The sequence below is a fragment of the Panthera onca genome, chromosome C2 (genome assembly GCF_046562875.1).
Source record: "Panthera onca isolate mPanOnc1 chromosome C2, mPanOnc1 haplotype 2, whole genome shotgun sequence".
NCBI lineage: Eukaryota > Metazoa > Chordata > Mammalia > Carnivora > Felidae > Panthera > Panthera onca.
Genome location: NC_138347.1, coordinates 61,220,973 through 61,234,442, shown reverse-complemented (window position 1 = coordinate 61,234,442; position 13,470 = coordinate 61,220,973). Strand labels below are relative to the sequence as shown.

Genomic DNA, 13,470 nt, shown 5'->3' with positions numbered 1-13,470 from the left:
AACACCTGCCTCTTCAGAACTTCTCTCTCTTTTCCCTCATCCTGCTTTTTCTTTATGGCATTTGTTAGTATGGGACATTGTATTTTATATTTTATGTTCATTGTCTCCCTTACTGGAAAATACACTTGCTGAAGACAGGAACAATGTTTTATTCACTATTGTTACCTTCTGGGTCTAAAATCATACTTGCCTCCAACAGGCATTTAATATATATTTGTTGACTGAATGAACAAAAGAATAGCTATTTCTGATATTACGGTGAGCTCCTTTTCAGTTGAAGGAGTTTGTTATGTGAGAGTTCTGTGGCTCCTTCCAAAGTGTTTTGGCATTCTCTTTTATCCCATGACCCTAGATCTATGCCCATAAGAGTCTAAAGAAATCCAGATTGTTTTTGTGTTAATGTTTAAACTTGGATTTTATGTTCTAAAAGAATAGTGTAAATGCTGACTCCTAAGGTGCTTATGGAACATATCTGGGTTTCAAATATCTTTCATGTGACTTTATACCACCCAGAGCCCTAAGAAGAATTCAGGCATCTTTACTGCTTCTCCATGCTAGTCTAGTTTTTTCTACACCTTATGGAGGGGGAATCCATTAATAAGCATGTTTCAATTGTTCCTCCTTGCCTCTCTTTGGATTTAGGTCTTGTCTGTTGCCCATGCTTTGGTGTTGATATTCCATATAACGTCATAAATATCTGGGTATATGTGAATATGATGCTCTAGGGTCCAACAAGGCTTCAGCCCCACCCTTGGCTCTACCTTTGAGTTCTCTGTTCTTTTCTGACAATCAGAGATTTCCTTTTCTATCTTTCATTCTAACTTGGCTCAGTTTTTTAATTATCAAAATTATCCTAAATATCTGTGTATTTGAAGTGGAGAGATATAATCACTAGTAGAATATGACATATTTATTGCAATTAATAGCATTTCATACTAGCCTGACTACTTCTTATAGGTCCATTAGGCACTTTATGTGAATCTTTGTCATGTTTGTTTATAGCATGGTAATTCTTCAGTGGCTGACATACTTCTGTATTGTCATATCAATAATCATACGTGATTTTTTTCAAAGAAAATATCCTTTAACAGTTAACATCACGCAGTGTGTATTTCTTTGTGTGTGTGTGTGTGTATGTGTGTGTGTGTGTACATGATGGGAGGGAGAGGGAGAGAGAGGTTAGAGTTTAGGTGGGAAGAGAGACCATTATGAAGGAAGTGATAGCTGAGGAGAGGACGGGAGCTAGGGCGAGGATGAGGTGTGGGTGAGATTGCAGTAAGACAGCTTGTAGCTAAACAAGACAAATATTTGGCAAAGCTGCTTTAATTCTTTTCAGTGAGGCAGATGAACTTATAGAGTCAGATAAATGATCCTAATGCCAGTCTGCTCTCCCCTTCAACTTCTTGGACCCGATTTCTTTTCATATGTAGCTAAACTTGTCCTTTTGCTGTTACCTGAGTGAAGTTGAGAGGTTTGCACTTACGCTCAATTTTTGGTACTTTGTGATTTGTGCTGTGCTCATGTCTACAGAGAAAAATCGGTCCCTCAGAGTACAAAGTAACTGTCATCTTGATTGTATGTGAAGGCTTCTACTCTATCATGTGATATTAACAGGAACCCAGGATCAGCAAACCTGTGTTCTTTTGGAACTGCTTTTCTTCAGTATTTTCAATACATAGCAAGAACATAGGTAATAAAGGAGGTATTCATGTTTCACAAGTGAGACATGAGCACTCCATCCTCTTTTGCAAATATTGCAATGTTTTGTGATTCTCTTTCATATCTTTCAAAAGAGAAAGAATCTTCAGTTATTTCTTTAATGAATCAGTTACTCTATGAAGATTTTGAGAATGTTATTTTGCAGACAGATTCAATAATCTTATCCCTATTGTGTAATTTAGTGGTAAGCTTTCCACATTCATCTTACCTGGGAAGGTCAAGCTTTTTATGACCTCAAAAAGTCGGATCCTTGTTTTGTACAGACAATTACCTAAATGTTCCCATTATTTAGAATGGATATTTCAACCATCTCAAGGTTTACTTTTGCTAGAATTCTCAAGTGTTTTCACTTATTGAATACTGAATACAATTGAAGCAGTTTTTATAATATTATCTAAAAATCTTATATTTTCTTATTTTATTTTAAAATTCATGGCTGTATGATGTGCGGATGTAACATAATGGCAAACTTTACATTTAAACGTCATAGCTGTAGTGTTTTTACAGTAGTCTGGTTGAAGCCAAAAAAATATTTTGACACCATAGGCTCTAGAGATTTATGTAGCCAGAAGAGATAAAGCAGAATTGGATGTCAGAAAGGTGGATTATTGGTTATCACAGATAGAAGGGCTGATAGGTTAATGAAAGCTGATTGGCACTAGAATTTATTATAGCAAATGTAAAGTGGAGAATAGAAAATGATAGTGTTACTGATTAATAGTTTATCTCATGACAATGTGGATCAATGTGGATCATTTAGAATCTTTATGCACCAAATTTTAGTTTAATTGTGTAGCTATTTTGGTGTTGGGATACAATTTTGAGAAGCATAAAATGGATTTAAAATGTCTTTTAAAAATAGTTATCAATAAGAATCAAGTAAAGGGATATTTAGTCCTTTGGATATATGAAGGTATGTTCTAATGGAGAAATTTAGATGACCTAAAGGAATTTGAAGGAGAAACAATTCTTATGATAGATGTAATGAAAATGTAACTTGAAATAGCCTGACATTTTCAATAAAACACTGGCAGAGAAATCAGTAAACATCTTGAAGACAAAGGAATCATGAGCAATGAACAAAATGAGTTTATTACAAACAAATCATGTCTGACAAAATTAATAGTTGTTTAAAATAGAATTGCAAAATTAGCATGGATAAAGGGAATATATTTTTTAAACTTCAACCAAGTATTTACTGTGGCTTTTCAAAAATAATTTTAATGTTAGGATACAAATAATCTGATGTATTGGATATTTATGGAAAGACAATGAATCATATATAAGGCCAAAATGTAATGCCAAAAATACCCCCAAATTGATTGTAGGATCAGATGGCAGTGACAAGGGTGACCTGAGGGGTTTAGGTCCCTTGACATTCGCATCATTCCTCCCAGATAGTATTATAATTCATGTAAAATCAACATGCATATCTCACAAAAACAGCTTCTGACACAAGTCCTCATAGTACCCCTTCCAATTAAATTGTGTTGTTAAATCTCCCCTATGTAGAAATTCAGTAGGCTTTACTGGTGAATTTAGATCAGTGGTCAACAAATCTGTCCTACTGTTTATTTTTATTATTGAGGTATAATTGATATATAACAGTATATTAGTTTCAGGTATATAACATGATATGATAGATGTATATATTGCAAAATGATCACCTCAAGAAGTCTAGTTAACACCCATCACCACACGTAGTTAACACCTTTGTATGTGTGATGAGAACTTTTAAGATCTAATCTCTTAGCAACTTCCAGATGTGCAGTATAATATTTTCACCATAATACACATTACATCCCCAGGACTTATTCATTTTATAACTGGAAGTTTGCACCTTTAGACCACCTTCACTCATTTCACATACAAACCAACCCACCCACCCAGCCCCACCCTGCCCCTCCTTCACACCCTGGCAACTACCAATCTATTCTTTGTCTCTATGAGTTTAGTTTTTTTGTTTGTTTTTTTTTTTTTGGGGGGGGGGTATTTATTTTATTTACTTTTTAGGTTTTTTTTAAATTCCAGTTAGTTAACATATAGGGTAATATTAGTTTCAGGAGTAGAATTTAGTGATTCATCACTAACATATAACACCCAGTGCTCATCACAGGTGCCCTTCTTAATACCCATCACCCATTTAACACATCCCCTCACCTACCTCCCCACCAGAAACCCTCAGTTTGTTCTCTGTAGCTAAGAGTCTGTTTTATGGTTTGTTTGCCTTTCTCTTTTTTCCCCCTATGTTTATCTGTTTCATTTCTTAAATTCCACATATATAAAATTCCATTAGATATAAATAAGATCATATGATATTTGTCTTTCTCTACTGACTTATTTCACTTATCTTATAATGCCCTCAAATAGCAAGAGTTCCTTTTTTTTTTATGGCTGAACAATGTTCCATTCATTGTATATACATGCCACTTTTTTTTTTTAAATCCATTCATCCATCTATCAACTAATAGTCTTAGCTATTGTAAATAGTACTACACTGAACATTAGGGTGCAGATATCTTTTTGAGAGAGTAATTTTGTTTCCTTCATGATATACTCACAAGTGGAAATGCTGGATCATAGGGGAGTTCTATTTTTAAATTTTTGAGAAACCTCCATACTGTTTTCCATACTGGCTGTACCAATTTACATTCGCATCAACAGTGCACAAAGGTTTCTTTTTCTCCACATCCTCACTAACCCTTCTTGTTTCTTATCTTCTTGAAAATAGCCATTCTAACAGGTGTGAGGTGATTTGGTTTTCATTTGCATTTCCCTGATGATCCCACAGTTTTTGTAAGTAAAGCTTTATTGATACAGGCATGTCATTTGTTTATGTATTTATTGCCTGTGGCTGCTTTCTTTCTTTCTTTTTTTATTTTTTTTTAACGTTTTATTTATTTATTTATTTATTTTCAACTTTTTTATTTATTTTTGGGACAGAGAGAGACAGAGCATGAACGGGGGAGGGGCAGAGAGAGAGGGAGACACAGAATCGGAAGCAGGCTCCAGGCTCTGAGCCATCAGCCCAGAGCCCGATGTGGGGCTCGAACTCACGGACCGCGAGATCGTGACCTGAGCTGAAGTCGGACGCTTAACCCACTGAGCCACCCAGGCTCTCCTCCTGTGGCTGCTTTCATGAGATGATGGCAGAGCTGAGTAACTGAGACAGAAACTGTATTACCTACAAAGCCAAAAACGTTTATCATTTGGCCTTTTACAGAAAGTTTGCTGATCCCTGGTTTAAATGAATGATTTTTTTTTAATCTTTAGAAGTATTTAGAATTTTTGTCAAATATGGGCATAGGTAGAATATTTGTACACTGAATGAGGGAGGCAGTGAATCTGTACATGTTATACTTAGGGTCTAGTCGTACCCTGCATCTTCCGTCTTTCATGGGTACTGACTCAATAATTTTAGCAATAAACATCCAAAATGAGATATGTGACACTGTCACTGCCTTCATTCAGTTAAATTCAACTGTTCTTGACATTATAAATGTTGATGATGATATATCAGTAGGTTTAATGGGGGAATACAGAGGGAACTGTGGTTAAGAAGAGCAATGATGTTAGTCTTAAGTATCAAGACAAGTTAGGTCTAATTCTTTGATACTCTCTTTTGTTAAAACTCTCAAGTGTCATCAAATGTATCTTGGATCTTTCTCCTAAATGTAATTATGTTAGGGGCAGAGCATTCCTCAGTCTGGGATTTAACTTAAAAAAATCATATTGTTCACTGTAGGTAAAAATATTTACAGATTGAATATTAACTCCATAATTATTTTTGTATATATTTATTCATTCTTCAGATATTTGAGTGCTTACTGTATGCCAGGCATAATGCCAGGGGAAAGTGATTTGGCAGTGAGTTACATGTAGCTAAATTGGTAGGATCCCTAATGTAGGAAGACACACAGTGAATGAGTTTTTAAATAAACAAAATGATTGCAGAGAGTGATAACCTATGAAGAAAATAAAACTGGATGGTGAAGGAAAGAGTGACTTGGGTCAGAAAATATGGATAATGGGATAAAGAATAATGAGGTGCCATTTGAGCTGAGACTGAATGATGAGAAGGGGAAGCCACCATGAAATGATCTGGGGGAAGAGCCTTAGAAGACCAAGTTCCAAAGCCCCAAACAAGTGTGGCTTGATAAAAGCATAGATAGAAGACAAGTGTGTCTGGATCCTAGTAAGAGTTTATGTGTGTCATGTTAATTTGAGATCCATGTTTGTGTCTGTGTGAGAGTGTTAGTGGGAACAGCGCATAAGGATAGCCTTCTGTATATATGTCTTTATGATGAGATTTTCAAAACTGAAATGTGTCTGAGCTAAAATGAGAGTGATTGAACTGATCGTATTGGAATCAATTTTTTGTTGAGTCCAAGGGAAGACCATGGAGAGATGTCTGGATAAGAATAAGAAAAGAGAGAAAGCATTGAGATAGAGTTTTGGAGAAATTGGAGATTAGCATTCGTTGTTTGGCTCCCAGACCATGTAGATTTCAGTTACATGAACACTCCTTAACATATTATAGGCCTCAATAAATGTTTGCCAAATCAATGTATACTGGTTTAAAATCTTATCTGATTGGATTGGAGGGTAAAATTTCTTTATTATTTGGAAGACAGAATACACAACGCAACCAGATTATGGAAGACTTTATAAACCAAACACATTGATAGTCTACGTGATTGGGAGTCATTACAGGAAATAAGGTAATGGCTGGATGATTTCTTAATATTTGTTTTATTATGGCATATAGGATGAGTTAGAGACAAAAGTTGCTGAAGATGTTATTTTATTTTGACCAGGTTTTCATTCCCAGCCTGACTTGGCTGCTTTGGAATCAATTACTTCATAAAAATCCCTGGGTCTAATGAAGAGAAGCTGCCTCAGTTACCAAGGTTCTTTCTTGTTCTGCATTCTTGCATCTATATTCCTGTTAGCCTTGTGCTGTGCTTTTTTTCCTGTTTATCTGATCTTTAACCATTTTTAGGGCTCTGAACATTCTGCCTTATTTTGCCCTTTTATATTTGTATCTCACTGGTACCTGCTTAATTGCATTTATGTGTAAAGAGTAATTGAATAAAAATTAAATGGAACAAATTTTTAACTGAAAACTCTTCTGTACAAACTATAAAAATGGAATTTTTTTCTTTGTGTCTTTCTTTTCTTCTTTCTTTCCTTCCCTCCCCCCTCTCTCGCTCTCTCCCTTTCTTCCTCTCTTTCTCTCTTCCTTTATTCCTTTCTTACCAGCCTTTGCTTTTTATGGGACTACACGAAATATTAAGGTTGGTGCACTGAAAGCAGATGAGAGAAGTATGTCGCTATCTCTGGGAGCTCTCAATCCATCAGTGAGAAGGATATGCCAAGGAAATGTTCATGTTGTTGCAGCTAACTTAGCCACTGGAGCATCTCGTAGGCCCTCATCTTTGGGAACTGTGATTATGACACTATGGGCCATTCATCCTGTTGTCTTGGTTGGCCTTTAGACTGTACAATCATTGAATTTTGTATCTCACTGGAACTTTTTCGAAAAAGGAAATGAAGGGTCAGATTTTATTGTAGGATTCCACATTTACTGACATAGTGACACTTTATTTTTTTCCATCTGGGCATTTAAGTGAACAGCAGTATATAATTGCCAGCTGCACACAGGTGGTGCCAGTTTTGTCAGCAATCGAGGAACAACTCCTCAAATGTTTATGTCTGGGAAAACCAGTATGAATGTGTCTTGCATGGTAGTGAAGACTATATTGTGTTAAATACACAACCACGCAAGAAAACCCATCAGCTCATGACACTGGAAACGTAATATTGTTTGCAGAAGTGCAGACTGAGTAGCCAGACTGTGAATGCATCCTGGTTCTGCCATTCAGTACAGAGGCGATCTTTGGTGAATCACATAATCTCTCTATGCCTTAGTTTAAATGTCAATAAAATGTGGAAAATGACATCTGGTATCTAGGTACCCACCACCTAGAGTTTTTGTGAGGTGTAAATAAGTAAATACACATAAAGTACTTAGAATAAAACCTCACTACAGGGAATGTTTATGTATGTGCAATTATCTGATAATTTTTAGAAGTAAAGGTGAACGTTAAATAGCTTTCTCTCTGACACTGCCTCCTCTAAGAGTTAAAAAAGTGTAAGAAAATTGTTGCCACGTCTAGAATGTGGAATGATTTGAAAACAGTACTATTTTGTTTTGAAGCTCAAACTCTGGTAGTGCAATTATCCTAAAAGGAAACATACTTAACCTTTAACCAAAACTAAATTAAGCAGAGTTGTTTTTACACTCCCCTTTTAGAGGAAAGGAAACAAATCATAAGAAAGTACTTCACTATTAAAGATGTCTTCAAAAAGCAACTTTAAACATCCTTGTTCTGCCTGGGATCACTGTGTTGTCTGTACAATCTCCAATGTGTATGCATTTACAATTTTATAAAATTCTAAGGCACATGATCTTTTTGTGGGCCCCTGGACTCCTGGAAACATATAAAATTTTGAGAACATGTACACTTTTCTAGAGAAAGAGATCCTTGGTTTTCTATCATCTTCTCAGAGGGGCTTATGACCACCCCCTCCCCAAAAGATTAAGGGCCATCCTCTATGGCAGTATAAATTTTTCATCTTTAATGAAGATAAAATTATAAAACCCTATTTACCAAGGCAGGGAAATCTGCTAGTACATCTTAGGTTTTCAGTTAAAAGAATCAAAACAAAAACTTTATTTTCTCTGGTGAACACTTAGCTAGCCAGAAATTTAATTAGCTGGCCTTCCAGGGAATCAGTATTTACTTGTGTCAAGCAGCAGTCATTCTTAGCTGAGCTAGTATTTTGTCCAGAGAAAATGATAAATTTTATTTACTGTTCATTCTTTATTTTCTTATAGTTTCAGAATTATTAACATTTTCCATAGTTTTATAGTGGTATATTTCTTATGATATGCTTAGGAGCAAGAACATTATATAAATGCTCCAAAGCCAGTATTCTATCAATCTCATTAATATAATTTAGAAGAGAACATTTCTACTCATTGTGTTGAAATGTATTGTGGAGTAGGGTATTTGAAAGAGGACAATGGACAATTAGAAAGAAGGAAATTTTACTGACCTCTGAAATCTTAAAAATGTGTTGTATTTCTAATGCACTTATGCAAATGTTTAAATTCACACTTACTTTGATGTTTTTAAATTGCTTTTATTAAAATGGCTTAATAGAATATTTTAAAATAATTGATTATGGGTTCTTAGAAAGGGTACACATTCCAAGCTCAAAAACTTTAAAGTTTTTAGTGGAAGGAGATTAAATAATTCAGAAATGCATTCTGTTTACCTCTTAATAATTAAGCAGGTTAGACGGTGTACTTTTTATAGTCATTGAGTTTTAATTTATTTATTTGTTGGTGTGTTGGTTTTTAAGAATTTATTTAAGGCATTCTGCTATTGGGAAATAAAAATGAACAGAGTAAAGCTGCACATAATAAAGGAAAGGGGTTGGGTTACTTTTAAAGAGACAAGTGACAAAAAAAGAAATTGATTGGATTTCAGGGTTAAAAGAAGTGTTTAGTACATAATCTTTCTGAACTTTTCCCCTCTGTTTGGAAGAGAAACTGAAATACCTAACAGCAAGTATGACTGAGTCAAGTGAATAGTCTTTTGTTGTTGCCCTAGAGGCTGGTTCAGTGGAATTTGATTTGATCTTAGATGGCTTCATTATGGAGTTTGGCCAGGTCACTTTTATGGATTCTTGGAGACGTCTACCATAGAACTTATCAGATTCTTCGGTGCTTTAAAAACTCTGGTAATATCCTAAGCCAGAATGAATACCTTCATTCTGAGAAGCACCATCATGGGCTAGAACTGAAGTAGCCTTTTCCTGTCTTCGAGGGACTGCATCTTATCCTCTTAACCATGTATGTACAGGTTCTTTCTGAAGTTTTTTTAGGGATTATAAATTGGTTTTCATTTTTCATTTTTGATGAGATACAACCAAACTTCATACCTAAATTTTTATTTAATGAGGAAGACTTGTTTTCTATGATTATTGGTAGAGAATAGCCTTTAGCAGTTTCTATTTATTTTGTTCTAAGTTATCATTGCTTGCTTTTTATTTTTACTTATTTGAAATTGTAACTATAATGGTTCTATCACTGAAATTGATGCATGTTTTATCTGTTTTTTCTTATAATAGTATGTTTACTATATAAATATACCCTCAAACTTCTCAAGTTTTCTTCATTACACTCTGTGTATTTCTTTGAAAATTTCGTTAAAGGTGTGATCGATTAAAGTTTGGCTTCCAGAAATCTAATAGATACCATTACAAGTGGTTGCTGTTTTTGCCAAATCTTATTTTTCTTTCCTTTGTTTTTCCTTTCTTTTTTCTTTATTCTCTTTCTTCCCTCCCTCCTCACTCCATCTTCTTTCCTTCCATCCTTACTTTTTTTTTTTTTTTTTAAGTCTATGCAGCTCATAGAGGTAAACTTCTAGGGACAGATAGACTTTTTCAACAGGCTTACTTAACATTTCGGAAATCTAGTAATATATTATCTAATCTTTTTTCTGCAACATAGACTAGGACTTGTTTTAGTGGCTTTTATGTTTATAAAAAGTAATTTGTGTTTATTGTAGAAAATTTGGAAAGAAATCACAAGAAGAAAAATATCTGCCATAATGTTACTCTCTGAGATCAGTACTAGGAATAATTCAGTGTATAGGTCCTTACATGCTTTTTCTAATGCATAAATGCTTTTTCTGATACATGTATACATACATACATAAGATCTACATTTATTTACTCATATTATCAAACATTGTGCATAGTCTATATACATATATATCATACAAAAAAATTATTAAAAATTGGGGCACCTGGGTGGCTCAGTCAATTAAGCATCCAACTTTGGCTCAGGTCATGATCTCCTGGTTCTCAAGCTCCGTGTCAGGCTCTGCTGACAGCTCAGAGCTTGGATCCTGCTTCAGATTCTGCATCTCCCTCTCTCTGTGCTCCTCCCCCACTCATGCTCTCTGTCTCTGATCTCTGTCTCTCTCTCTCTTTCTCTCTCAAAAATAAGTAAACATTAAAAAAATTTAAAAGCATTGTTAAAAATTGTTACTTATTCATACCATTTTGCAACCTGTTTATTTTAAGTTTATTTATTTATTTTTGAAAGAGAGTGCGTGTGCACACGCACACACAGTCGGGGAGTGGCAGAGAGTGAGAATGGATGCTGGGCTCCATGTGGGGCTGGATGTAGGGCCGGAACTTATAGCTGGTGAAATCATGACCTGAGCTGAAATCAAGAGTCAGACACTTAACTGACTGAGCTACCAGTCACCCCTGCAACCTGCTTTTTAAGCTTCATGATGCTTTGTAAATTTTCACTTGCTGTATTTAATGAAAGCTTATTATTGTATCACATATTATTTATATAACCAGTTCACTGTTATGGAATATTTAGGCTATTTTTTTGCATTTTTCAGTACAGATTAATTATTAAAGAATATTCATTACAGATAATTATCTATTATAGATTAATATTATTTTATATATCTTAGCTTGTATATCTTTTATTGTGAATTTCCTATTGATTTGAAAAAATAAGATATTTCTTTCACTTATTTATTTACTAAGATTAACTCTATGAGGTCATATACATTAAAAAAATATTTACCCTTTTTGTTGGCCTCAATTTTATTCAAGATATTTTTTGACTTTGAAAAATTTTTAATTTTAAGTAGTCAAATTCATAAATCTTTATGCTTAGGTTATAATCTACTACTGATTATGTGGCTTAAAACATCTTCTCACTTTGGAGTTCAGAAAATTATATACATATGTTTTCTTTTTTTAATTTACATCCGAGTTAGTTAGCGTATAGTGCAACAATAATTTCAAGAGTAGATAGAGTCTTTAATGCCCCTTACCCATTTAGTCTATCCGCCCCCCACAACCCTTCCAGTAACCCTCTGTTTGTTCTCCATATTTAAGAGTCTCTTATGTTTTGTCCCCCTCCCTGTTTTTATATTATTTTTGTTTCCCTTCCCTTGTGTTCATATGTTTTGTATCTTAAAGTCCTCATATGACTGAAGTCATATGATATTTGTCTTTCTCTGACTAATTTCGCTTAGCATAATACTCTCTAGTTCCACGTACGTAGTTGCAAATGGCAAGATTTCATTTTTTTTGATTGCCGAGTAATACTCCATTGTGTGTGTGTGTGTATACATATATACATATATATCACATATTTATCCATTCGGGTATGTTTTCTTTTTTTTTTTTAATTTTTTAATTTTTTTTTTTTTTTTTTTTTTTTTTTGAGAGAGAGGCATAGTGCAAGTGGGGGAGGGACAGAGAGAGAGAGGGAGACACAGAATCCAAAGCAGGCTCCCGGCTCTGAGCTGTCAGCACAGAGCCCGATGCTGGGCTCTAAACCACAGACCGTGAGATCATGACCTGAGCTGAAGTCGGAGGCTTAACTGACTGAGCCACCCAGGCACCCTTATAGATATGTTTTCTTACAGCTCTTTGATTACTTATTATATTCAGATGTATCAATCTGATTTATATTTTGGTGCTTGGGAGGAGGTAGAGAAAAATCTCAACACTGTGAAAATGCTACCCCATACTAGAGTCCCTATGGTCTGTTCCACTAGTCTGTCTCTAACACTGCCTGTACCACACCATCACTTATATTTCAGTCTTTGGTAAAAACTCCCCTTGTTCTCTACTCATTTACTGCAGAGTCAAAACCTAACACTTGATATTTTTTCTGTTGTAACCGCCTATTTTATTTTATTTTATTTTATTGTTTTGTTTTGTTTTGTTTTAAAATTTGAACTAACTTTAAAGCATCAGAACTACTAAAGTTGTTTTTAGTCCAATTTAGTTAAATAAAGATTTATCGAATGTTTGCTATATACCAGTCCCTGTGCTTGTTTTAGGAAGACATAAAGAATTGGAAGCCTGTGTGGTAGAGACCTTGCGCTAGAAAAATGTATTAATCTGATGGAGGCAAACAGAGCATGTAAATGGTCAAGATAGTGGCCTAATATTGGTAACTTCATTTTTATTCTGATTCTTTTTACTCTTTTTTTTTAAAATCTATGACTTATTGACTCTAGACATTGTATAACTTTTTCCTTCTTATCTTTCTTTTAAATCCAGAAGAGATTAAGTGACAGTGATTTAACAGAGTCAGATTGACTCAGCCATATGATGACTTTATATATAGTCTGTTACTATTTCTAATTAATGAAATGATAATTGCGTCTTCCTATTTTCAGTTCTATAAATTTTTATTGAATATTTGGTAGGCATTATTTAAGGAGCTATAGGGAAAGAAAAATGAATGTCTGACAAATTTATAATTTAGTGAGGAAATTCATTATTTATAAAAAATAAGAGCAATATAATAAAATAATAGTTATTGAGAGTATCGTTTGCTGTGTGCATTGTAGAAAGCAAGGTAATATATACTAACTTGTTTACCTCTTGTAATAACCTGTAATAGTCCTCCAGATAGTTTTTTGACTCTCTCACTTCATGCACACTTTTCCTTATTGTCACCTCCTCTGAGAAGCTTTCCTGTGCAAACCTATTTAAAACATAAGCCCATGTAACTCTCAATGCTGTTACCTTGTGGTTTGTACTCACAGTACTAGCTATATGACATTATAAGTTTAACAGCTTATTTGCTTATTTGTTTTCCACTGCTAGAATGAATATTGAATGGAA

General features: G+C 34.4%; 1 protein-coding gene across 41 annotated transcripts in view; it reads left to right on the top strand.

Moving 5' to 3' along the window:
- ZBTB20 (zinc finger and BTB domain containing 20) overlaps positions 1 to 13,470 on the top strand; it is a 785,665-nt gene that overhangs the window by 135,141 nt on the left and 637,054 nt on the right. The window contains exon 1 of one of the 41 annotated variants that reach the window (XM_060640812.3): positions 9,488 to 9,643. The exons of the other annotated variants lie outside the window; for them this stretch is intronic. The gene's annotated coding sequence lies outside the window, so the exon portion shown is untranslated. Of the gene's footprint in view, positions 1 to 9,487; positions 9,644 to 13,470 lie in introns of those variants that run through there. 41 annotated transcript variants of the gene reach the window in all.